The 25,057-nt window shown below is 42.6% G+C and overlaps 1 long non-coding RNA gene across 1 annotated transcript; it reads right to left on the reverse strand.

Moving 5' to 3' along the window:
- Positions 1 to 151: 151 nt before the first annotated feature.
- LOC148127818 (uncharacterized) lies at positions 152 to 19,936 on the reverse strand. The gene is made up of 5 exons (XR_015741130.1): positions 19,834 to 19,936; positions 15,192 to 15,248; positions 12,192 to 12,234; positions 5,690 to 5,825; positions 152 to 2,908 (listed from the first exon to the last, which is right to left on the reverse strand). It is a non-coding gene; the product is annotated as an uncharacterized LOC148127818 (long non-coding RNA).
- Positions 19,937 to 25,057: the final 5,121 nt, after the last annotated feature.

A 25,057-nucleotide genomic window follows, 5' to 3' on the forward strand; every position in this document is an offset into this window, starting at 1 on the left:
GACAAGCAGGGTAGTTCTGAATTTAAAATCGGGCCACAGGCTAGAGCAGATGCCAAAACTGATGGACCTTCAGCAATCTTGTACTCTATGCTGGTCTTCGAGGAAATCAAGGTTTGATTGATGCTTGTTGAATTCTCTTTTGATAGGTACTAGCCTGCTTGAATCATTACTTTGGACTAAGCATTCTTAAAGAAAAAGACTCTGAAGCACATAAGAAGTCACCTTTAAGTACACAGTCCCCTTGTATTGTTGGATTGATATTTTATTTATTTACTTACCAGGATTTGTATGGTGTCTAAGTACATTACAGTATGTAATACAGGAATAACAATCATAATTTTGATTGGAAGAAAATATTCTATGGACATCTAAACTTTGATCATGCCTTTCAAATGTGGAATCTGGAAACAGCTCTCTAATCTGATTTTAATGATCTTAAAATATTAACAAAATGGACCAGAATCTGGTTTAGACACTGTTTTGCCTGCTATGACTTTCTTTAGGCCAATCAGCTTTCAGGAAATTATTGCGATAGAATTTCTTAAATAGTAAAGTAGTCACCAAAGTAAATAGTTCTTGTCATTGTCAGTTATGAAAAAACTCCAGGATGGAGGTACAGATCCACCTAATCTTTGCAGGAAAGCCATCTGATGCACATCTCCTGGCTTTCTGATTATAGAATCCAAGCAAACCAAAATCACATGACTATGATTTTATCTATTTTCTTGTGTATTAGTAGTTTTTCTCTTGATAAACTGGGATCAAATCAAAAGTTTTCTATGTCACATGGGAAACATTTATCTTTATTCTCTTAAAGATGGCAGAAGAGTATATCCTAAATCAGAAGAGGTGAGAATCATCTACCTATTTGAACCTTAAAGAGGAATTACAGTGTAACTTCCAACCTCTCATTAAATTATGGGTGTTCAAACTTAGTACTGTAACATTAAAATCTGTTGACTTCAATCCCTAGAATTCCCAAACCAGCAATTCTGGGAGTTTGAATTCAAGTCTTAGTGGCCAAGGTTGGACACCCCTGATTTAAATGATACCATTCACTGCCTATCCTTTGCATCTTAAGATTCTTCTTCACAAGTTCAAGTGTCTTCTGCAGGGGAGCAGAAAACTACTGGCATAGATTGTGCTACCCTGATTGCTAATCCTTTTACGGCCTCATACACAAGGCCAAACAAATAGCTGCTGCTATTACAGATTCACAGAAGGACAAGCTAAGGGAAGCAACTGGTTGATTTCTTTGGCTTTATTTCCACTCCCACCAAAATATTATCAGCTAATGGAATAACCTCCACCAATAGCCCTTGGTAGTGCAGGATGGAGGCTAGGCTTAGAGAAGAGGTAAGAAATGTGATGTAAAGCAAGCAATGCAAAGGCAATATACCACTACTGAGAGAGCTATGATCTGTGAACATTTGCTTTATTCTCTCTGGCCATCCTTTCCTCTACATGAGTGCCTCAACCTAGTACTGCTGTTTGGCCATGGTGGTGTATAAGAGTTCCAAAAAACCCAGCGGATACCTGGAAATGGTTTAAAGTCAAGTAGGCTAGAGGCACCATAGATCTCTCCCCAATGTCATGAAGTGCTTCTATTTCTTTCAAGGCAGCATAAGAAAAGATCTGGACTAGGTCATGGATATAAAGAATCCCACTTACAACTATTGCTCTGCAAAACTGGATCTCAAACAGGGCATCCTTCTCACTATCTATCCCTTGGATTTTTTTCTTTTGATCTGAACATTCCCTGCCATCTCCCATTGTGTCAGTCCTTTAAGATACTGTAGCTGAGACAGGAAACCCAAACCTTGAGCACTAATACAACCTTTATGGTAACAGCATCTTGCAAGTCTGAAAGCATTTCCTCCCTCCCTCCCTCTGCCTTTATGCTCCAGAGAACTAGGGAGGGTCTCTTCTGTGATGCTTTCTCTATTCCTGTTCCTTCTGTGGGCTGAGATATCTCTTATCTGACTATTGCCCTGGTTGCAGTTCATCCTCCTGTCTCTCAAGGTTCTTCTCATAGCCCATTACAGTATGATTGAAATACACCAGAGATCTTCCTGCAGTTAGAAGGACCAGGCTGCTTTCTCTGCTCCCTTGAGTCCAAATACCCAGCTAATTGTATTTATTTTACATATGTATTAGGTCCAATGGTGGGATTCAGCCAGTTTGCACCTTAAATTAGCCACCCACCCCACTTTCAAAGTGGATCCTGGATGCTGCGCTATACTACAGTGGAGAAAATGGTAATGGAGCGGCCGGCATGAGGGAAGGAGAAGGCACAGGAATGGAATGCAATGTGCCAGAGATTATACGCAGAGAGTTGGACATTGACCATTTTGGTGTTGACATTGCCAGCCACACACTGGCACAATATTCAGCTGTGGAATAAACTAAAATCAAGGCTGTTGTTAGGATGTTAGCATCAGCGCCCCGTCAAGATGTTCCAGTCAGTCTGTTCAGTAAATTGTTGCAGTTTTTCCATTTTTCAGGAGTTGCCGGAAAGTTAGTGATCTGTCCGGTGTCATTCCCAGGTACTTTATAGAGTTATTACATAGTAATATAGTTGCGGAACTTCACTGAAGGCTGGTAATTTGCATACCTATTGCTGAGGTGGAATGTGACTACTTCTGTTTTTGTTAGGCTTGGTTGAAGGCGCCAGTTTTTGAAGTAGTCATCCATCTTCTGGAGTTCTTGAGAGAACATCCTTTCTGCATCACTGAAGTTAGTCCTTTGGACTGTGAGATTGATATCATTGGCATAAAGAAAGTTCCGAGGAAGTTTCAGGCAGGTCATGGGTATACAAGTTAAAAAGAGCAGAGGTTAGCAGCACTGATTCTTGTGGTAGCCCATTATTCAACTTACGATCTCTGCTTCTACTGAATACTGTGAAAACCTGAAATAATAGATTTCAAAAAATAGAAATGTACATTTAAACAGTAAAAAGGAGCCAGTAAAAGATGCCAAGTAAAAATAACTTCTCACTAAATCCATCAACACAGAAAATAATACTAGCTTCTGCCCTTCGAGTCTGAGGGAAGAGCTAGATTGCTATAAGGCCTTCCAGAAAGCCAACAAAGTGGGGTCACATGGACTTCAGGGGGGAGACTTTTCCACAGGTCAGGTGGCAGAGAAGAGGTATCTCCTAGGTCCCACAAGATGACATTATTTTACAGAATGAATTTGCCTCATGTCCACACTATTATGAGAAAAGCAGAAATCCCTGAAAAAAGGCAGCCTCTTTAAATATTCTGGGCCCATGCCATGAAGGACTTTGCAGATTATAACCAGGACCTTGAATTGGACCTAGAAATCTTCTGGAATCTATAGTGTAGCTGAGATAGCATACCAGCTGCAGCTTCCAAATCCTTTTCAAGGACAGCCCCATGCAACTAAAGCACCTTGAAATAGTCAAACAGGGAAGTGACTAAGGCATGCGTAATTAAGAACACAGTCTCTCAACCCAGGAACAAGTGCAACTGGCTCACAGATGGATTTATGCCGCCTGTTCCTCCAATAGTCTAGGATCACCCCTGATTTTTTTTTTTTACCAACTCAGTCTGGGGGAGTGGTATCCTATCCAAAGTTAGGAATGTAAGACCCCAGGATCTGTGGAGCTCTTTAAAATCATAGCCCCTTAGCCTTGCTTGGTTGGAACAGAGCCTGTTCTTAACCATCCAGATTCTCACAGCCTCCTGACACCAGAAAAGAATCAGGGCAGAAAACAACCCAGACAGCCCGTGGCCAAGTTATATATAGAGTACCAATGATCCTTAACCTCATGCCAAGGCAAACCTTCATGGTGATCTTTGGGAAGGGACACTTTCCATTGTCCAGAAGCAATTTGCTTTATGCTATGCAGGAAGAGCAGCATCTGCTTCCCAAAGGACATGACCCTGAACACCATGGCTAGGTGATCACATCCTTGGTGCATGTCCCAACATAACTCGGATTTGTCTCCCAATAAATGGCCCTGCTCCCCTTCTCTTTTGGATACATGTACAAAAAATGCAGTGCTTAGCTCTCTCTCTTATACATGCATTTCTTTTATTGATTAAATACATGTTCATGTAGAATTTTCCCACCAGCTTTCATTTTATCACTACATACTAAACAGAATTTTCTTTCCACCCAGGAGAAGATGAACTTTTTTGTCATAACTTTTTTTTCACAATGCATTTAGTAAAGTTTTACCCCTAAATTAGAAAGCTTAAATTGCTTTCCAAAGAGGGATTAACTACAAATGCAAACATATATTGTATTATTTAGATGAGCCAAATCTTTTTTTTTTAAAGTCTGATTTCTTAAACAATTTAATATGAACATATTTTGGCCCCGTTTATTTTTAAATTATTTTTTTAATTTAAATTTAATAATTTAATTAATTACACAGCTCTTTTTCTGGCTACAAAATGAAAGTAAATAAAATGTGCTGGTTAGTTTTTATGACCCTAGGAAGTGAGCACAAATGTAAATAGGTTACAAAGCCCTTGTCTGCATATGTCTCAAATCTCGATAGTACATCCAAGGTGTACAATTTAATTTCCCTGCACGAACATCCACCCAGTGCTGACAGGCCAGATTGCTTTTACTTTAAAAAGTAGGTCAGTGGTTCAGCAGTGGAGCACCTGAGGTAACAATTAAAGGGAAAGTAGTAAGTTAGCACATGAAGTTCTTTTGTTCCCACAGCAAGTTTCTCTGGAATATGGACATGTATGTTAGTGCAAATGTTCACTCCAGCACAACCTGCTTGGGCTGGATCACATGACCAAAAATGCACTTTATATAGTCTAACCAAAAATCTGAGTGTTGGGTGGAGTTATCAGGCAGTGGGAAACAGGCCAGTCTCTCTTCAGATTATCACATGAAAGTTAGTTTTGTTAAAATGGGTCATTTAAGGGTTTGCTAATTCTGACTAAATTTGTATCATCACATTATTACTGGAGCATGACTTTCTCGTTGTGATGCGGTAGCTTCTTATGTATATATAATATTAAAGCCATTGAGGTAATTTTGTCCTACTTATGTCAGCAGTTTTAGGCAATTAGATCTTTATATACATAAATTAGCTTTTCATACAACAAAGTGGTTTCGGATTTTTGCAAAACCTCCCTGTCTTGATATGAAACATTAGGGAGTGGTTAAAGTAGTTATTTAGAAGGAGTTTATAAAAGATACAAGTACATTGTATATTTAATATGATTTGTGTCCCAAGTTATTCGTGGATATATAAGTAATCATTGACATATGACCACAATTGAGCCCAAAATTTCCAGTGCTAAGCAAAACAGTTATTGAGTTTTGACCCATTTTACAACATTTCTTGTCAGAGTTTGTTCGGTGAATTCCTGAAGTTGTTAAGTTAGTAACATGATTGTTAAATGAATCTTGCTTCCCCATTGGTTTGGCTTGTTACATGATTGCCAAAACCTGGGACATTGCAACTATCATAAAATACATTGCCAATTGCCAAGCATCCAAATTATAATCACGTAACCATAGACATGCTGCAACAGTCATAGGTGTGAAAAACAGTTACTTTTTTTTACTGCCATTGTAAGTTCAAACAAATGGTTGTAAGTCGAGAGCTATCTGTACTAGTGAACAAGGGCACCATTTGTCTAAAAGTGTTGTATATTCAATTATCTTCTTTCTGATTTTTGTGGTGTAGACTTACTTGGGTACAAGGGTGAATATACTCTGAGGAACTTTGACATGTTGCCGCCCAACTTATCATCTCTGCTCGCTTTGAATGCATTCACATGTAGTGTCCCAATGGAAGAAAAGGACCATCTTTTTATTGAATTGATCTCCTGTAAGATTAAAAACCAACTCTTTAATTATTGTAAGACCATTTAATTATCTTCTTACTTCACAAGAAGTGAAGCACTAGAAGTGAGAGGGCTCTTGGCCTAGTTCAGTGGAAAGCACTCTTAAAATGAACCATATCCCTTCTTGAGTTAACAAGGCTAAAACCAGTCTAGAAGGCTGGTTTGTCTTATAATATTGTCTTCCAATAAAGGTCCTGAGGGTGCTGTATTAATCATGTTATACAATACTCCAGAAATGGATTAAATGTCTAGATTAAGATGTGAAAAAATATAGTTGCCCTCAAGAGCAAAGGAGTGGATGGTCGGCTGAGAAGCAATTGTCCAAAGGTGTTTTAAAATAGTGTTAAGATATGAGGCCAATATGAATTTAGCTCAGAGCTTCTAAATGTCATAAGACAAAAAAAAAAAAAAGGAAACGATTCCAGATCAAAAATACTGAACACATAAAATAAAATGTATATGGTATACATTACAGCCGTGCTTTCTCAACCACTGACTTCTTTTAAATACCTTTTGTGGCCATGGAGCATGGCCACAAACCCAGTGGGCATGGCAGGGGAAGGATACTGTAAAATTTCCAGCCAGAGGTGGTATTTGCCGGTTCTCCAAACTACTCAAAATTTCCGCTACCATTTCTCCAGAACTGGTCAGAACCTGCTGAATGCCGCCTCTGCACGGACCTCCAAATCTTAACCAAAGACTTCAATCATAACATTTCTTCAAGACTTTGCAGACCTCCTGTGATAACATTGCAGCCCACCCCCCACAGGGCTTCGTAGACTACAGGATGAGAATCACTGCTATACAGTAATTATAAAAAGCAGAATTGTTATGTCCTGAGGACTCAAGGAGTTCTCACTCAGGTCCACTCACTTGTGTGGGCGTTATTTCCCCCCATTCCCATTGGTCAGTTCTCCCCAGCAGCCAGCTATAAAAGCAGGCTGCGGGGTCCAACTGGCTGCTGATTGCTGCGAGCCAGTTCCAGGCTTGGCAAGCACGGTCAGCCCTTTATTTGTAAATAAAGTACTGTTGCACTCATGCTCTGGTTCAGCCTCTCATTGCTCAAACTTAACACTGGCGACGAGGATGGGATGGCTACCAGAAGCACCTTGCAACCGCTGAGTCACTAGCCACCGATCTACAGCCCAGAGAGAGCGATCGGCTGGCAACAAGGGAAACGCTGATCCGCAGCCAGAGAGCGGTCAGCTAGCGAAACAGCGATCAAAAAGAGCAAACGCAGATCCGCAGCCAGAGAAAGCGGTCTGAGTCAAATAGTTAGAAAGCGTCTGTAGCCGCTTGTTAGCCTCGCTACGGGAAAGTGAAGCGCTGCGAGCCGCAGCCACTCTGCATTGGCGCGAAATTCAAGCGGGTGTCATTTGAATTTCGGGCCAGTAGGAAATCACAGCACAGCGCTGTGAGAGTCACTAACGCCCACCTTTTTGGCGCGAATCAAGACACCTCCAACGGCTAGCAGCCAACGTGGTAACCCAGAGAGAGAGAAAGAGAGGGTAGCAAAAAAACCTCTCCAGAGCTGATATCACTTGTAACTCACGGCGTTTGTAGTCCCAGAGAGATTTCTCCCGCAGGTAGCCCAGCCGTTCCAGCACCATGAGTTCCAATCCAGTATTCCCGGCGTTTAAACCAGACGAAGAGAAGTGGGAATCGTATAAGAACCGTTTCAATCATTACATCGATGCGGTCGGCCTGTCGGATGCGGGAGAGCATTGGAAAAAATCCTATTTCCTAATCTACTGCGGAGCCACCGTTTATACCGCTGCAGCACTCGTGGCGCCGAGAGAATTAAAAACGTTCCATGGTCCGAGTTGCTTGAGATCCTCACAAACCACTATGCTCCCAGACCTTCACAAATCGCCAGGAGGTTCACGTTCCGAATGAGGAAGCAATCAAGTAAGGAGACCATCAACCAATATATGGCCGCCCTCAGAACAGCAGCCCTGCACTGCGGGTTTGGAACATACCTGGAGGACATGCTCCTCGATCAATTGGTTTGTGGGGTCAAGGATCTCAACCTACAGAGGCGACTGCTAGCTAAAAAGACCTCAACCTCGCGAAGCGGTAGAGGAGGCCCTAGCAGCCGAGCTAGCTACGAACTCAGCCACCGAAATTCAGGGCCCAAGCGCCAAGCTAGCAGCGTTCCCAGTCCATTCCGAAGAGGTGGAAGCGGAGGAAGACCACAACTATGAGAACGATGTCCATCGCCTCACCAATGACAGACGGTCGCAGGTAGGGGCCAAACAAGAATACACCGGTCCACCCAAGCACATCACCCTGTGCCTAGCCTGTGGGGGATCACATCAAAGGGCCACCTGCAAGTTTAAAGGAGCCATTTGCAACAACTGCCATAAGAGGGGCACATTGCGAGAGTCTGCCAAGCCCCCAAAGCGCTGCACAAAGACCCCGTCCTCGCACTCGGGACCACAGAGGCAAGTATTAAACTGTCGCACGCACCGCCTTGCCAGGCGTACTTGCCACTCTGTTAGTAAAATTTCTCTCTCCGTTTCCCTAGAAGGTAAACCGTGCCACATGGAGGTTGACACAGGGTCAGCGCTCTCAATAATCTCGTGGAACACCCTCAAGAGACTCCACCCCAGCCTATCTACTACCCGGCTTCAGAGATGCCAGTTCGGTCTGAAGGACTACCAGGGAAGGCCATTCCCGTGATCGGCAGAGGCAAGTTCTTTGTCAGTTTTAGAGCTTTTAAAGGCCACCTACCTCTAGTGGTAGTTAACGGCAATCTACCCACCTTATTGGGGCTCGATTGGTTTCCCCACCTCGGCCTAGGGTTAACAGGAGTCCATGCTGTCTCAACCTCAGACACTGACTCCTTATTCGCTGACTACGCAGATGTGTTCAGCGAGGAGCTGGGGTGTTATAATGGAACCCCCATCTCGTTCACCGTTGACCCCAGGCAGTCCCAATCAGATTAAAACCACGTAGAGTTCCATTTGCTATTCGACCAAAACTAGACGCTGAATTGGATAAACTACTAAAACAAGGGGTCATTGAGCCAACAGATTTCGCCAAGTGGGAGGCGCCCATTGTCACACCCTCAAAAAGATGGTAGCCTGAGAATTTGCTCGGACTACAAGACAACAATCAATAAATATTTACAAGTTAGCGCCTATCCCGTGCCCGTCATTCAGCACTTATTGCATACATTCGAACCGGGCAGTATTTTTGCTAAATTGGACATGTCTCAAGCATATCAACAGTTCCCTGTTGATAACCAAACAGCGGAACTTCAGACCATCGTCACTCACAGGGTGCCTTCCGATGCAAGCGTCTCCAATTTGGCGTAAGTGTTGCCCGGGTATTTTTCAATCCCTCATGGAGCGGATTTTACAGGGCCTCCCTGGTGTAGTACCCTACTTGACGACATCTTGGTCTCGGCCAGGGACAGACCCCAACTCTTCCAGAGAGTGCGAGCAGTGTTAGAGAGGTTCAGACAGCATGGCCTCAAGTTAAAAAAGAAAAATGCGCCATTGCCACTAGACAGGTGGACTTTCTGGGTTATAAAATTGACGCCTCTGGCATTCACCCCCTGGAGTCAAGGTCAGGGCAATCCACGAAGCTCCCACACCGACCTCCAAAACGGAGCTACAAGCTTTCTTGGGACTCCTAAACTTTTATGCATCCTTTTTGCCCCATAAAGCCTCAGTAGCCGAACCCTACACAGATTACTAGACAAAAAGTCACCGTGGCACTGGGGGCACAAAGAAGACCAGGCGTTTAACGCCATCAAATCACTACTTACGTCAGAGGCAGTGCTCATCCAATTGACCCCAACCTTCCTTTAGTACTGGCAGCAGACGCATCCCCTTTTGGAATTGGGGCGGTCCTTAGTCACCGACTCGCCAATGGTGCCGAGGCCCCCATCGCCTTTTTCTCCAGGACGCTCTCGGCCACGGAGCGAAATTACAGCCAAATAGACAAGGAAGCCCTAGCAGCTGTTGCAGCCGTGAAAAAGTTTCACGAATTCCTTTTGGCCACTTCTTGAACTGGTCACCGACCATAAGCCCCTCCTGGGCCTACTGGCCGGCGACAAACAGACACCTCAAGTCCTCTCCCCTCGGATGACACGGTGGACACTTTTTCTAGCGGCCTACTCATATAAACTTATCCACCGCCCGGGCAAAACTCTATCCCACGCTGACGCACTCAGTCGCTGCCCCTTACCCGCTCCGGCTGAAGACCCAGCTCCTGTCAATGCCATTTTTGAAATCACCCAGTTGGACCTGCCCATCACCGCCCTTGACATCGCCGCCAAAACCAAGGCAGACCAAACGCTCGCCCAGGTGCTCGACTGGGTGAGGAGGGGGTGGCGGCGATGTTGATAACAAATTCGCACCCTTTAAGACTCGCATGCAGGAGCTGTCCAGTTTGCAGGGTTGTCTACTGTGGGGCACTCGAGTGATCATTCCGACCTCGCTGCGTGCCCGAGTCCTGGAGCGTTGCACGAGGACACCCGGCATTGTGAGAATGAAGGCGTTGGCACGCAGCTACGTGTGGTGGCCGGGTCTAGAGCGAGGACATTGTCAATTGGGTAAGTTCCTGCAGCATTTGCCAGGAATCCCGTCCTGCTCCCCCATCGCCACCCCTACCAGATGGGAGAGCGCCAGCGCCCCTTGGTCTAGAATCCATATCGATCTGGCCGGCCCGTGCATGGAAAGATGTTCCTAGTGGTCGTGGGCGCTTATTCCAAGTGGATAGGCGTGGGCGCAGCTATCCACGACCACCACACTGGCAATCACCAGCGTGTTAACGCGCCTGTTCGTTACCCATGGACTACCCGACTCCTTGGTCTCCGATAATGGCCCACAGTTCGCATCAGTAGAATTCAGCCGTTTTGCAGCCAACCTAGGCATTCGCCACATTTTAACAGCCCCATTCCACCCTGCGAGTAATGGGTTGGCTGAAAGGGCCGTCAGGACCACTAAAGAGGCCCTCGCTAGGTTTGGCAGAGATGACTGGCACCACAAACTCTCACGGTTCCTGATGAGCCAGCACTCAACCCCTGTGCAGTCACCAATAAGTCCCCAGCGGAACTCCTGATGGGCCGGCGCCTGAGGACTGTATTAGATAGACTGCACCCACAATACTGCCCTGACTCTCCCCTCGCTTCCACTTCGGGGTTAGACATTTTATGTTACAGGAGCCGATATTCGCAAGGAATTTCGCTGGGGACCCACTTTGGATTCCGGCGAAGTCATCGCCGTCACCGGGCCGAGATCATATAGAGTCAGGCTGGAGGATGGTCGCGTCTGGAGGAGACACATAGACCAACTCAGAAGGCGCCTCAGCAACCTCGCAAACAAGAATCCAGAGTCTCCAGTCGAAGGGAACCGTCCCATCCGCCACCCAGCCACACCGCACCCAGTGACCAGTCTGCGCCAGCGTCGTTCGTCAGCCCAAACCGGACAACAGCGCCCAGAGAGTTGATCAACCGGATCCAACCCACGAGAGTTTGACTCCAGAAACCAACCCGGTGGTTTCCGAGGATGCCAGTCCAGAGAGAGTGTTGGCGACACTATGCCAGCTCAACCGTCACAGACTGATACCGAACAGTCAGACAATGTTCCCGAGTTGCGCCGCTCCGGGCGCCAACACAAACCCCCATCTACCTCAAGGACTATGCGTGTTCGCATCTGGGGGAAGGGTGTTATGTCCTGAGGACTCAAGGAGTTCTCACTCAGGTCCACTCACTTGTGTGGGCGTTATTTCCCCCATTCCCATTGGTCAGTTCTCCCCAGCAGCCAGCTATAAAAGCAGGCTGCGGGGTCCAACTGGCTGCTGATTGCTGCGAGCCAGTTCCAGGCTTGGCAAGCACGGTCAGCCCTTTATTTGTAAATAAAGTACTGTTGCACTCATGCTCTGGTTCAGCCTCTCATTGCTCAAACTTAACAAGAATGTTAATTACATTCCGATAGTCACACATAGACTGTATGATTAACTTAGAGCAAAAAACTGGATTTATAAAGAAGACAAGCATAAACCATTTTATCCTAATCAGGGATAAGGAGGAAATTTAGTTCCATTGTAGCTCTCAGCAAGAAAAATCATGCCTTCCATTTTAAAGGAGGGGTAGGTTGGTGTAGATATAATTATACTTTTCCACATAGAACAAAATATTAATTTAATGACCTAAGGTGTGAATTACAAGTAAGAAAACATACATCTGCTTTCATTTCCAGGAAATATCTCTTTAATGGATATGTTGAATTTATATTTACCATATTTACCAGACAAAATAGTTTATCACAAAAGCGACTGCCTGGGAAGGCTCCTGGATTGGGGCTGAAAGGCAAAAGTGGAAGCAGTATGCTCCACCCCATATTTGGGTAGACCAGGTTGCCCTGATAGACCGATCTCACTGGGGAAAAAATGTTTAATAGACAAAATAAAGCAATATAACCCAAGAATATGGCCATAATGGATGTAAAAATGAGTTAAATATACAATATGAATAGACTGATTCACATTTTCCATCTTTTTGATATAAAATAGCAATATACACGTATAAAACTAAAAACCGATACATGACAATATAATTGGCTCTGTCATTTGGTAGAGTAAAGCTGCCATTTAAAGCAACATTTAGAAGATGGCATCCTTCCCATAGGGCATTGTGCTCCGCAAATTGTTCTCCTGTGGCTAGGGTTGAAATAAAATTCAATAGGAAGTCCAATCAGAATCACAAAAGAGATACAGTTCATCTTGCTCTCCATTTCAGGCTGCAAGGCCAATCTGCTTGGTAATTAACAAAAGCCTTTGAAACACTTCTTTCATTGTTTTAATCATCTTCCTCCAAAACCTCTGTACTTTAATAAATTTCTGCTTCACAAAGTACATTTCCCTGTGATGTTAACATTTCTAATATATTCCATCCCAGCCCAAGTTTCCATATTTTCCATGTAATAGTCTTGTGTACTTACTTTGAAACAATGATCTTATTAAACTACCACAGTAATGGCTTTATACAGTATATCATGGATGGGCAACTTTTTAAGGTGGAGGCTGCATTTTAAAGAAAGGGAATAGGAGGCAAAGGAAGGTGAGGACAGTGCCCTCAAAACATCACTTAAGAGGGTGGTGGAGATGGGATTTTGACTTAAAGTACCAGTTTTTTCTCAGTAGACTAGTTTTTCGTTCTTGGTGTGTTTGCTGCCTGCCAGAAAATGAGGAAGAAATCATACCATGCAAGATTCCCTGTTGAGAGTTAGGAATGTGGGATCTGTGGGCACATGTAGTAGCTACACCTGATTTACAGGCATCTATCTATTTTCTCTGGGAGGGAGACACCTTGACAGTGTAAACACCTTTTACATTGTTGCACTATTGTTGGCAATTAATTCTATAGGGTGGCTTCATTGTCATCTGCAATAAATCCTCTAACCCAGCCAAACCACATCTGAATATTTTTGGGCAACTCAAGCTGAAGAGTTAGACTAAACTACAAAGGATTTCAGTTTTTTTTCCTGCTGAACCCAGTCTGAAAAGGCGAGTAAGTTTTTTCACCAATTTTTAATTTCCTCTTTTTAGTTACTCTTAAATATTCCCCAAAATGTCCCTCTATCCATTCATACCATTTTTAAAACTAGATGAAGAGAATGACAAAATGTCACTCATGTGCACACGTTGGAGTGGACTTTGGATCAGGGCCATTGACCATGGCTGTTAGTATTGGACAAATCCTAGTTTAACTATGTTGCAATGAATGTCGGATCACATATGCCTACTATCATGGTGGCTTGAACTAATAAATAGTTTTTATTACAATTTCATTACAATTTCGTTCTACATAATTAAAGAAACCTTTGTTGGCAGTTGTCATGCAAATATATTTTAAAATCAGCTGCCTATGTATGTTTAAATCCAGGGGTGGGATTCTACCAGTTCACACCTGTTCACTAGAACTGGTTGTTAACATTCTAAGCAGTTCGGAGAAACGGTTGTTAGAAGAAATTACTGGCCTTATCCTGTAAGGAAGGCAGGAAGGAAACATTCTGGTGTTGCTTACGGAAACTGCCTCTCCATTAACCCTTATTACATTCTTGGCAGGACTAGACTTCCTGCCTCAAGAACTTCTCTGGAGTTTTTTTCCCACTCCTTTGCTGGTACTTTGCTTGTGTGGAGTGACCATTGAAAAAAGTGACTTATGACAATTTTTCACATTTATGACTGTTGCAGCATCCCCACAGTCATGAGAGGCCAGGCGAGGAGATGCGTGCCTCGATGTGAGTGATATTGAGTTGGCCACATCCAGCCAATAACATGTCCACCAAGCCATGTTCACCCAGCCACATGACCACCAAGCCACGGCCACTACCTAAACCACGCCCACAGAACCGGTTGTTAAAAATTTGAATCCCACCCCTGTTTAAGTCCTACATATTTTCAGGTTTAATGAACTTCAGCTAGCAGCCTAGAGTTCCTCTGTTGGGCTGGGGAATTCTAGGATTTGAAGTCCACACATATTAAAGTTGCTGAATCTGAAAAACATTGGTTTACAAAAACCTTTTTCACTGGGGACCCTGCAGCACAAAGAGCTGGCAGTGAAACCTCAGCGGAGTTCTATGATTATATCCTAGAGCAGGGGCCTCAAACTCTCGGCCCGTGGGCCAATTGCGGCCCGCAGGACGATATCCTGTGGTCCCCACCGTGATATGAAAGTATAATATTAGTGCGGCCTGCAGGTGGAATGGACCTCTGAAGGAAGTCCCGCCCGCTGTTCCTCGTCGTGGCTTCTTCTCCACCCTGAACTTTAACAAGTCCAAGTACAGGTCCAGACTTACTGATGATTATCTTCAAGCCATACCGAGGGTCTCAAGTCCCTCCTCTCTCAAGCCAAATGTGGCTCAGATATGTGAGAAGAAGCATTGTCAAGTCTCTGGCAGCAAAGGAGTAAGCTGGAGAAGCCATGTTCTGAGGAACTGTTCATGATCTTCATTCAATGTTCCATTCATGTGTTCAGAACAGTTCATGTATTGGAGAAATCATTAACTGTTGATGACATTTGAGGATATTTTTTAACGTTTTTTGTGGAATCCCTTATGCGGCCCAGCCTCACCCAGACTCTGCCTCCAGCGGCCCCCAGGTAAATTGAGTTTGAGACCCCTGTCCTAGAGAGTGATTATGCCCTAAATATAAAGTCTCCAAGTAGAAAAAAATGTCTTATAGAGTCTGGTCCACACATAATGGATAGGGAAGCAAAGCTTTAGTCATACATGAATGCTTTGCTTGGTGTTCAGAAGACATTTGACTATTGAGAAACAACTCTCACTGACATTATAATTTGGAAATTGGAAAAAGGTTGCTATCATTACATACTTTGAGGATGGTCAAATGTAAGGCAAGCTTCTGGCCCAGAATCAGAATTTTCCTTTGCTAGGGAGAAAGGAAACAAGAAAAGAAAAGAGATCGCTAAATGGTTATTATAGCCATCTGATTAAACTAGCCTCAGTTCCAGGGACTGGTGGCCTGAAAATAATTTTAGGTTCCCCTCCCCAGTTAAATAAACCAAAGCAAGCCTAATCTGGAAAGGTATCCTGCCAGCATGCACTCATCTGAATTGTAACACACCCAAAGTGTACATAAAACTGGCTTGCATGAATCATGATGCATTCTTCAGAGTATCACATTTGAGTTATTAACTTGTGAAATAGGTTGAACAATTGCTTTAAAAGGTAAGATGTTAACAGACAACTAATTCATCCAAACAAATTAATATTAAATGAAAGAGAATATCAGTGTAGCAGACTGTTATGAAATGCAAATGGTGGCGCACTCAGTTGCTGCAGCTTTTCACTCTCTGGTTCGGTGTGTGTGTTTGGTGATATATGTGTCTGAGTCTTGTTACATGGGGGAGGTTTACAGCCGACAAGAACTAATATGCTATGGACTACAGTCTGCTAGAGCAGCGGTCGCCAGTTGGTGGCCCGCGGCCCACTGGTGGGCCGTGAGAAAATTTGGGTAGGCCACAGAGAAATCTCACCCCCAGAGCACCCCCCTAAAGCAATTAATCCAGGTTGTGCAGAAACACAAGGCTGCACCGCCCACATGGCCCGCGGGAACCCTCCCCGCCCACTCACTCCTTACCCAGCAAACTTGCCTGCTAAGTTGCTATTTTTCCTTTTTCCGACCGTCATCTGTTCTGCTCTGCCGGGAGATTTAGATTAGGTAGGAAGCAGGAAATGGTTGGATTTCTTGCTTTCTAGCTAAGCACAGCTGAACCTCCCTTAGGACTGAAGGTTTGCTTGCAAGCAAATTCAGTGCAGACTCACGGCAAGCAAATTTGAGAGACTGAGCTAGCCGATGGCAGATAGATAGATCACTGAATGATTCTGTGAGTAACTCAATCTGCCTGCTTTGCCTGATTTTGGATAAAAGTTGCTCTTTTTTAAAAATAAAAAGTTCAATATTTACATGCATAGTGTGTTGTGAGTTAATTTTGTGAGTTTGCTTGCAAGCAAATTTTATGTGACAGACTGAGCTAGTCAATGGCAGATAGATTTCTGAATGAATCTGTGATTCTGTGAGCAACTCAATCTGCCTGCCTGCTTTGCCTGATTTTGGATAAAAGTTGCTCTTTTTTATAAAAATTCAATATTTATATAAATATTTATAATATTTACATACAATCCATGCCCAGCCAGTCACATGACCACCAAGCCACACCCACAAATTAGGCCACACCCACAGAACCCGTTAGTGGTCCCTGGGATCTAAAATTATGAGTTTGGTGGTCTCTGAGGTCCAAAAGGTTGGCGACCCCTGTGCTAGAGCTATTGTGTCGGATTTTCAGAGGACTCACAGTATTCCAGAGGAGATAGCAAGAACACCAGGATCTCCATGGATTGTAATGGGGTCATTTAAATGGTGCAGGTGGCGCAGAGAGAGAAGGTGGAGGAGGGGATGCAGAGCAGGAGTTCTAACTCGCTTAAAAAGACAGCCACACAAACCATCATTGCCAAGTACCTTTCTCTCAAATGCTCGGTCACTCCTCAATAAAATGGATGAGATTAATCTGATGGCAGCAAGTAATCACATGATAAAAGATTGCTGTTTGATAGTTATTACAGAGAGCTGGCTTCATTCAGCTATTCCCGATGCCTCACTACAACTGGCATGTCGTACAATCCACTGACAAGACCGTAATAAGGACTCTGGTAAAACTAAAGGAGGTGGACTTTGTTTATACGTTCATAATAACTGGTGCACCAACAGCCGTGTTATAAACAGATACTGCTCTCCTGATTTAGAGGTGATGTGCAGACCCTTCTATCTACCTAGAGAACTGACAGTGGTTATTTTTACAGCTGTTTACATACCTCCTGATGCAAATATTAGTACTTCACTTGCATATTTGCATATTACAATAAATAAACAACTTAAGGATTATCCTGATGGGGCTCATATAATAACTGGTGATTTTAATAAGGCATGCTTAAAGACTGTATTTCCCGAATTTACTCAGTATGTGACATGTGCCACCAGGGGAAATGTTACACTTGATCATGTGTATTCTAATGTAAAGCATGCATATAAAGCAGTGTCCCTTCCACATCTGGGACTTTCAGATCATTTATCACTGTTCCTTATACCAGCATACACCCCGCTCAGAAGAAAACTAAGCCTGAAATCAAACTCATCAAGATCTGGCCGGAGGGAGCACTTGATCAGCTGCAGGATTGTTTCTCAAATACTAATTGGAATTTATTTGAACAAGAGGATTTGGAAGAATATACAAAAACTGTACTGTTTTGTATCTTGACCTGTGTGGAAACGGTTACTGTGAATAAGCGCATCTGGATTTTTCCAAACCAGAAGCCCTGGATGAACAAGGACGTGCAATTACTTCTCAAGACACGTGATATGGCATCCAGGTCTGAGGACAGGTTTTGGTATAACAAGGCAAGAGCGGAACTATAACAAGGCAAGAGCAGAACTGAGGCGGGGCATCAAGGAGGCAAAAAAGGACTATAAAAGGAAGATTGAGGATACTTCACAAATAATGATCCACGACAGGCTTGGCAGGGAATTAAACACATCACTAATTACAGGGGCAGCAACCCCATAGCGATCAATAAGGATGCATCACTGGCAAAAGAATTGAACTGCTTCTTTGCCCGATTTGAACTGAATAGGTCTTCAAACACACTGCCTCCACAAACCACTGGTACTCAACTGTTCACAGGACAAGAGTATGATGTGAAGCAGGTGCTTCAAGCAGTGAATGTGAAAAAGGCTGCTGGCCCTGATGGGATACCTGGGAAGGTACTCAGAGCATGTGCTGACCAGCTCGCAGGTGTGTTTACAAATATTTTTAACCTTTCTCGTACACAAGCCATTGTTACATCTTGTCTCGAAACTTCCATTATTATTCCAGTTCCCCAAAAGCCCTCTCCTGATACTTTAAATGACTATAGACCTCACATAGACTCATATAGACTATAGCTCTCTCACCCATAATTATGAAGTGTTTTGAAAGACTGATCTTAAAATATATACAGGATTGCCTCCTATCAAACCTTGACCCATACCAGTTTGCCTATCGGAATAATAGATCCACAGAGGATGCTATTGCCATGGCTCTCACGTTGCACTGAAACATCTGGAGCATAGTGGGAGCTATGTAAGGATGCTTTTCATTGATTACAGCTCAGCTTTTAATACCATCATTCCAGATATACTGATTAAGAAGTTGCTAGAAATGGGCCTCTCCTCTCACATCTGCTGTTGGATGAAGGACTTTCTTACTAACAAACCCCAAACTGTTAGGATTGGCAGCTATTTTTCCTCCACTCTTGCTCTCAGCACTGGCTCTCCACAGGGTTGTGTGCTGAGCCCCTTTTGTATTCACTCTACACCTACGACTGCACTCCCTCTTGTCCCACCAACTCTATAATAAAATTGGCAGATGACACCACGTTGGTGGGACTCATATCAGGAGAAGATGAGATGGCCTATAGATCAGAGTTTCTCAGACTGGTCTTGTGGTGCAAGAGTCATAACTTCACCCTGAACATCAAAAAGACCAAAGAATTGATTATAGACTTCAGAAGATGCAAAGCAGAACCTCTGCCACTATATATCAATGGAGACTGTGTGAAAAGAGTTCATAGTTTTAAATTTCTAGGAACTCATATTTCTGACAACCTTACTTGGTCAGTCCACACTATGGCCACTGCAAAGAAGGCCCAACAGTGCCTGCACTTTCTGAGGCTGCTGAAAAAGAGTGCTTGCTGGTTACTTTTTACCATTCTACCATCGAGAGCATTTTGGCATACTGTGTAATGGTGTGGTATGCTGGATGCTTTGTAGTGGATAAGAAGATGCTCCAGAGAATTATAAACACAGCACAAAAAATCACCGGTTGCTCTCTTTCTTCTTTGGAACAGATTGCGAAGACCAGACTCCTCTCAAGAGCACTAAAAATCTCCACAAACCATTCTCATCCTGGACATTCATATTTTGAACTGTTACCATCAGGGAGGCGTTATAGGTGTCTTAAAATGAGGACTAATAGACTAAGAAACAGTTTCTTTTCCAATAATTGTCTTGAATCAAACAATGCATATGTGATTTAGCCCTATGTATATAGTGGCATTTTTTTAAACTATCTAACTTAACTGTATGTTTTAGATAGGTTTTAGACTAGGTTTTTAATTATTATTTTAATTTTTAAATACTCTGTGATTGTGATGTGGTGTTTGGGACACTGTGCTGGAGTAGCTTTCAAATTTCATTGTATTTGTAGAATGCAATGACAATAAAGGTATTCTATTCAAATGAACTCATGAATAAAAATGAGATAGGCAAAAATATCATCTTAAACACAGAGAACTACATTGCTTCTCTTTCTAATTGTGCTTTTTTCACTCTTACATAAGTATTACATGCACTCACATAACTGAAAGAGAGCCCTTTTATGTGACTAATGGTCTTTCTTATCCACCACCATGTGTCTTACCTTGGTCAGCCAGATACTTCCAGATATCTAAAACCAAATATGAAGAGTTTAATCTCCTAATTAAAGACTGAAGCAATAATCTAGTACTGTGACCAAGTCCAACAGTCCTTGTAAAGTTTGCAGAGATAGATTTTCCTGATTGCTCAATGCAGAGCAAGTGTAAATAACTGGACAGTTTGGCCAAAATTATAGCCACAGGACAGAAACAATTGCCCCTGTCAAAATGGTTTTATGTTATACTATAGTTGTGAGAATTGCTCCACTACACCTGAAAATGCTATGATAGAGCTGGAAGAAGGTTTTAGAAAATGACACTGTGATATTTTCTACTCCTTCTTCCAGGAGACATCGGACTTATAAATTGGCATAAGAAGGGAAGTCTCCACTCTGCCCACCCTGAGGCCTCATAATGATGAGAAATTCCAAACTTCTCCCATCATATTTTAAACTGTGGAATTTATTACCATCAGATGCAGCAATAGCCCTGGCTAGTTTTCAAGGGCAATTAGATATAAAGTCATGGCAATTAGTCACAATGGTTGCTGTACATGTATCCAGGATGTCTCTCCATAACAATTGCTGGGGAACATGCACAGGAGGGTGCTATTGTACTGGTGTCCACATCAGCATCTGGTTGGCTGCAGAATGCTGGTTTAATACAACTTTGATTCGATTGACACTCTTACATTTCCGTGAAATCGCATGAATTGGTCCTTTTTAGAGTAATAACAATAGCAATAACACCAAGACTTATATACTGCTTTATAGTGCTTTCCAGCCCTCTCTAAGTGGTTTTACAGAGTCAGCATATTGCCCCCAACAATTTGAGTCCTCATTTTACCCACCTTGGAAGGATGGAAGGATGAGTCAACCTTTATTCAGTAAAATCAATATGAGGAGATAAGTACCAAATTTTCTTGGTTTATCCTGAGGATTTGAACTAGATCTTATCTATTTTTTCCCACGCCATTCCAATGGCCAACATTGCTAAAAGTGCTGTACCATTTTACACCCATTACTGGAAGCTTTGGAATGGAGAGGTGGTGCTTTCATATAAAGGACTTTTAAAAACCCGAGGGTTCAAACCACTTTTTCCATGTCCCTCTAGGGAGCTGCCATTGGGACTAACTATCCCCATCCTTCATTCTTTATTGAGAAAAGCCCTCAGTTATGAAGAATTTGCTGAATGAATGTTGACCACACTCTGATGGGTATTTTAATGCTGCTGATCAGTATCATTTAAAGATGCCATTTAAAGCTCTTTAAATGTGCCATTTTTTAAAAAAAATTTTTTTGCCACAGTTTGCCTTGGCTTAAGACCTGTGAACCCTGCAGTTTCCTGCAGAATAGAACTCTGTGAAATAAATAAAGGAACGAATGGAGAATCATCCAGTACTGGAAGAACAAGAACACAAATCTTTAGTTAATTATAGTACAGGACATAAGCTTCTTGTGAAAGGAATTAAATGTGGTTTGACCAAAACTGTAAAATACTAAGACAATGTCAGCACCTGACTGAAGCAGCATCTTTCTTTTTCCTCAGGGAGGAGTGATAAATCATGGTTGTGACCTAGTTTTAGACTGAAAACATTTCCATCATTTTTATTGTGACTCACTCTGTTGTATAGTCGACCTGGGTAATCACCAGGAGTGTATTCTGGCTACATGAGAATATTTAGCAACATTATGGGATATTCCACAACTAAAATAACTCTTTCAATTACAGATAAAATGAGATTTTTCTTTGATGCTGGTTTTCTAATAAATGTTCTACACTCTGGAATGAGAAATAACAGATTTTGTCTTTCCACTGCTGTATGTGTAACTCTTTCAAATATTGGAAGAGAGCTGTCATATCTCCCATTGGCCAACTTTCCTCAAGGTAAAACATATCTAACGCTTTTAATCTATCCTCATAAGCTTTAGTTTTGAGTCATCTGATCTTCCTTTTACCCTTTTCTGAACATGTTTCTGTTTCTTTGAATCTTTCTTAACATGTGAAGCCCAGAATGTTACGATACTTGAGATGGGGTCTGACCGAAGCAAAATACAATCAAATAATTTCTTCCTGTGATTTAGAAATGATACTTCTGTTGATCCAGTCTAAACTGTAGTTACCTTTTAAACAGCTGTATCACACAGTCAGCTCATGTTCAGGTTTCAGTCAAGGACTTCTTGAAGATCTTCTTCGCAAGCACCATTACCAAGTCAGATGTATTCCATCCATAACCATCTGTAAGTTGCCGTCAAGTCAGAATGGAAAAAACCAGTGGCACCACAGCCTCCATACCTTTCATGCACATGTGAGATGATATGACATAGATACAGAAGGATGGGGCTTGCACTGTGATACTGCTTTTGTCATTTTGCCCTTCTGGATATGTCACTGCTGCTATCTTATAATTGCTTTTGATTTTTGTGAAAATCTTTGCACTTACGTCTCTTAAATTTCTGGTTCTTCACCAGGCCTTTTGTTTTAAAAAATATGTCTTTCTGCATACAGCTGAATATGCATTGATGATAAAGGAAAAGTCTGATTCACAGGAGTGCCAATGAAACTAAAATTATATCCACATGGGGGTTTTGTTATCCGGCAAGCATGTGCTTTGAACATTGTTGTTGAAGATGAGGCTCCTTTGGAAGGCTAGCATGTGAAATCCCTGGTTTTCAGAACATTTAAATGGACTTCTTGCTTTAACCTGGACTTAATTCAGTCTTTAATTCCTAGAAAAGTTAAGTTCTGCAAGTCATACAGAACAAGTTAAAAGGCAGTAGTGGGGGCTTCTAAAATAAAGTTGGAACATGAACAGAGAGATTACTATAACAACAGAATTTAACAGAATAAAAAGGCTGACACTGCGGGCTTCCTTGCCAACCTATCCGCTGACATCTCTATAGTTTGGATCATAAAAGTTGCTTTTTTGTGTGTATTCTAGGCACCTCTTTGATGTGCTGCAATTTATATTAGAAAATAGGCACCAAAAGCTACTACCATAGTATTATGGCAAACCGAAAACTGAAAATGAAGACTAGCAGCATCAGAGTTCTATTTATTATATTCAAGATTCAGGTTTTTTTCTGCCTTGAAATGCAACCGAAAGAAGGAAGGAAACATATATTCTGTTCTGTTTTTTTAAATTTTAATTTAATTCCTGCTAGAGGCTCAGTCCTAGGCCAAAACATTAACACATAAGCCATAGTGGCTCGTTTACTACCTCTGGAAAGCATGGGTTTCAAGCAGAGAAAGTTAAAACATTAACTGAATGAGATTTAAGTCCAATTACACATTTAAATAGAGGAAATTTCATACAGATTCCTTTGGATATAGCCAACATAGTATGATCTAGTTAGCAATCTGTGATTCAATACTTTAAATCAATGAGAACCACCTGTCCAGGGGGAAATATATGTATTCAACTCCTTCTGATCATCTGTCTCAGGTGATTTCAACTCCTTCTGATCCTCTGTCTCAGGTGAAATAACTAAATTCCATACACGTTAACAGGAACTGAAGTTCATAGAGAGTACCATGTTAGCAAGAGTTGCATTAGGTTATGTTTATAATGTTGCACAATCTCCTCAAAATATATAATTGAAAGCTTATTGCAGTATGCATGGATTATTGCATGGATTGTATATTTTAATTCCTTGCCTAACTAGAGAACAAGTCCAGTTTGGAAAGTGATCTGAGTTATCCATTTATTAATTATAATAAAAATTTGCCTTACGTGTGCAGCCTGTGCATATGATAAATTAATCTTCACGCTTGTAATGTTACGATGCAGCTGATTTGTTTATAGGAGAAACAAAGTTATGATTATTTATTAAAATATCTAATTAATTTTCTTGATGTCCTTGTACACTAGGGATTTAAACCAAACTCAGAACAATGCTAAATTTAAAGGTATATTCATGAAATGAGAAAGCATCAGGTGGATTTTTTGGGTCAGAACCCGATATGGTCGCAAACAGAAGTGTTTGAGACCCAAGGTTCCACTCTATGCTTTTTGGATCATTAGCTGCAGCATGAAGCCATGCAAGAAGAGATTCACCGATGATCAATAATAAACACTTTTCTTTACTATAATTTTGTGAGTCTTTTTCCTAAAATACATGAGTGCTTATAAAATTTACCAAATTTCAATCCATGGGAATCATGGGCCCTAGAAAGGACACATTCTGTAAGTTAGCCCATTTGAGGTACCTTGGTTGACAATTTTGCCCAATGATGCACTATTTTGTCCAGTTAAAGTTTGTGGGAATGAGAGTTTTCTTCCTCCTCCTCATCCTCGTCCTCATCCTCGTCCTCCTCTTCTCCTTCTCCTTCTCCTTCTCCTTCTCCTTCTCCTTCTCCTTCTCCTTCTCCTTCTTCAAACCAGTCCCTTAGATTTGGAGGCCATTATGTTCTTCTTCTGCCTGGACCTTCAATCTTTCCTTGGAGGATTAAGTGAAGTACGCCATATTTTTAGGAGTGTCGCATCACATGTACAAAATATTCTAACTTTCGCTTTTTTATGGTTTTGATAATTTCCTTGGCTTTCCCAGGTGGCTTATTACCTCCTTGTTAAGTTTGGGAAAAGAGAGGCTGAACCAGAGCATGAGTGCAACAATACTTTATTATAACAATAAAGGGCTGACCGTGCTTGCCACACCTAGAACTGGCTCGCAGCAATCAGCAACTGGTTGGACCCCGCAGCCTGCTTTTATAGCTGGCTGCTGGGGAGAACCAACCAATGAGGAAAAGGGGGAAGAACGCCCACACAAGTGAATGGACCTGAGTGAGAACTCCTAGAGTTCTTAGGACATAACACCCCTTCCCCCCAGATGCGAACATGCATAGTCTTTGAGGTAGGCAGGAGGTTTATGCTGGCGCCCGGAACGGCGTAGCTCTGGAACGTCGTCTGACCGTCCAGGGTCTGCCTGGGAAGGCAGGGTCGGCAAAGTGTCACCAGTGTGCCCCTCGGTTCGGGCCTGCCCGGGGCTCGTAGGGTTGATCACTGGGGATGTGCTCCCGTGGACTGGATCGGGCTGGTCAACTGTCTGGGCGCCGCTGTCTGTGTTCGGGCTTTCAGGAACGACTGTAGGTGTGAACTGATCGCCGGGCGTGATGTGGATGTGAGGCTGAGGATGAAGCCTCCCCTCGTCTTGTGCCTCTGGGTCCCTGCTGGCGATGGTGCTGAGGCATCTACACAGTTGGTCTATGTGCCTTCTCCAGACGCGGCCA

This window comes from Pseudonaja textilis, chromosome 1 (assembly GCF_049901715.1).
Source record: "Pseudonaja textilis isolate UNSWEBS1 chromosome 1, rPseTex1.2, whole genome shotgun sequence".
Lineage (NCBI taxonomy): Eukaryota > Metazoa > Chordata > Lepidosauria > Squamata > Elapidae > Pseudonaja > Pseudonaja textilis.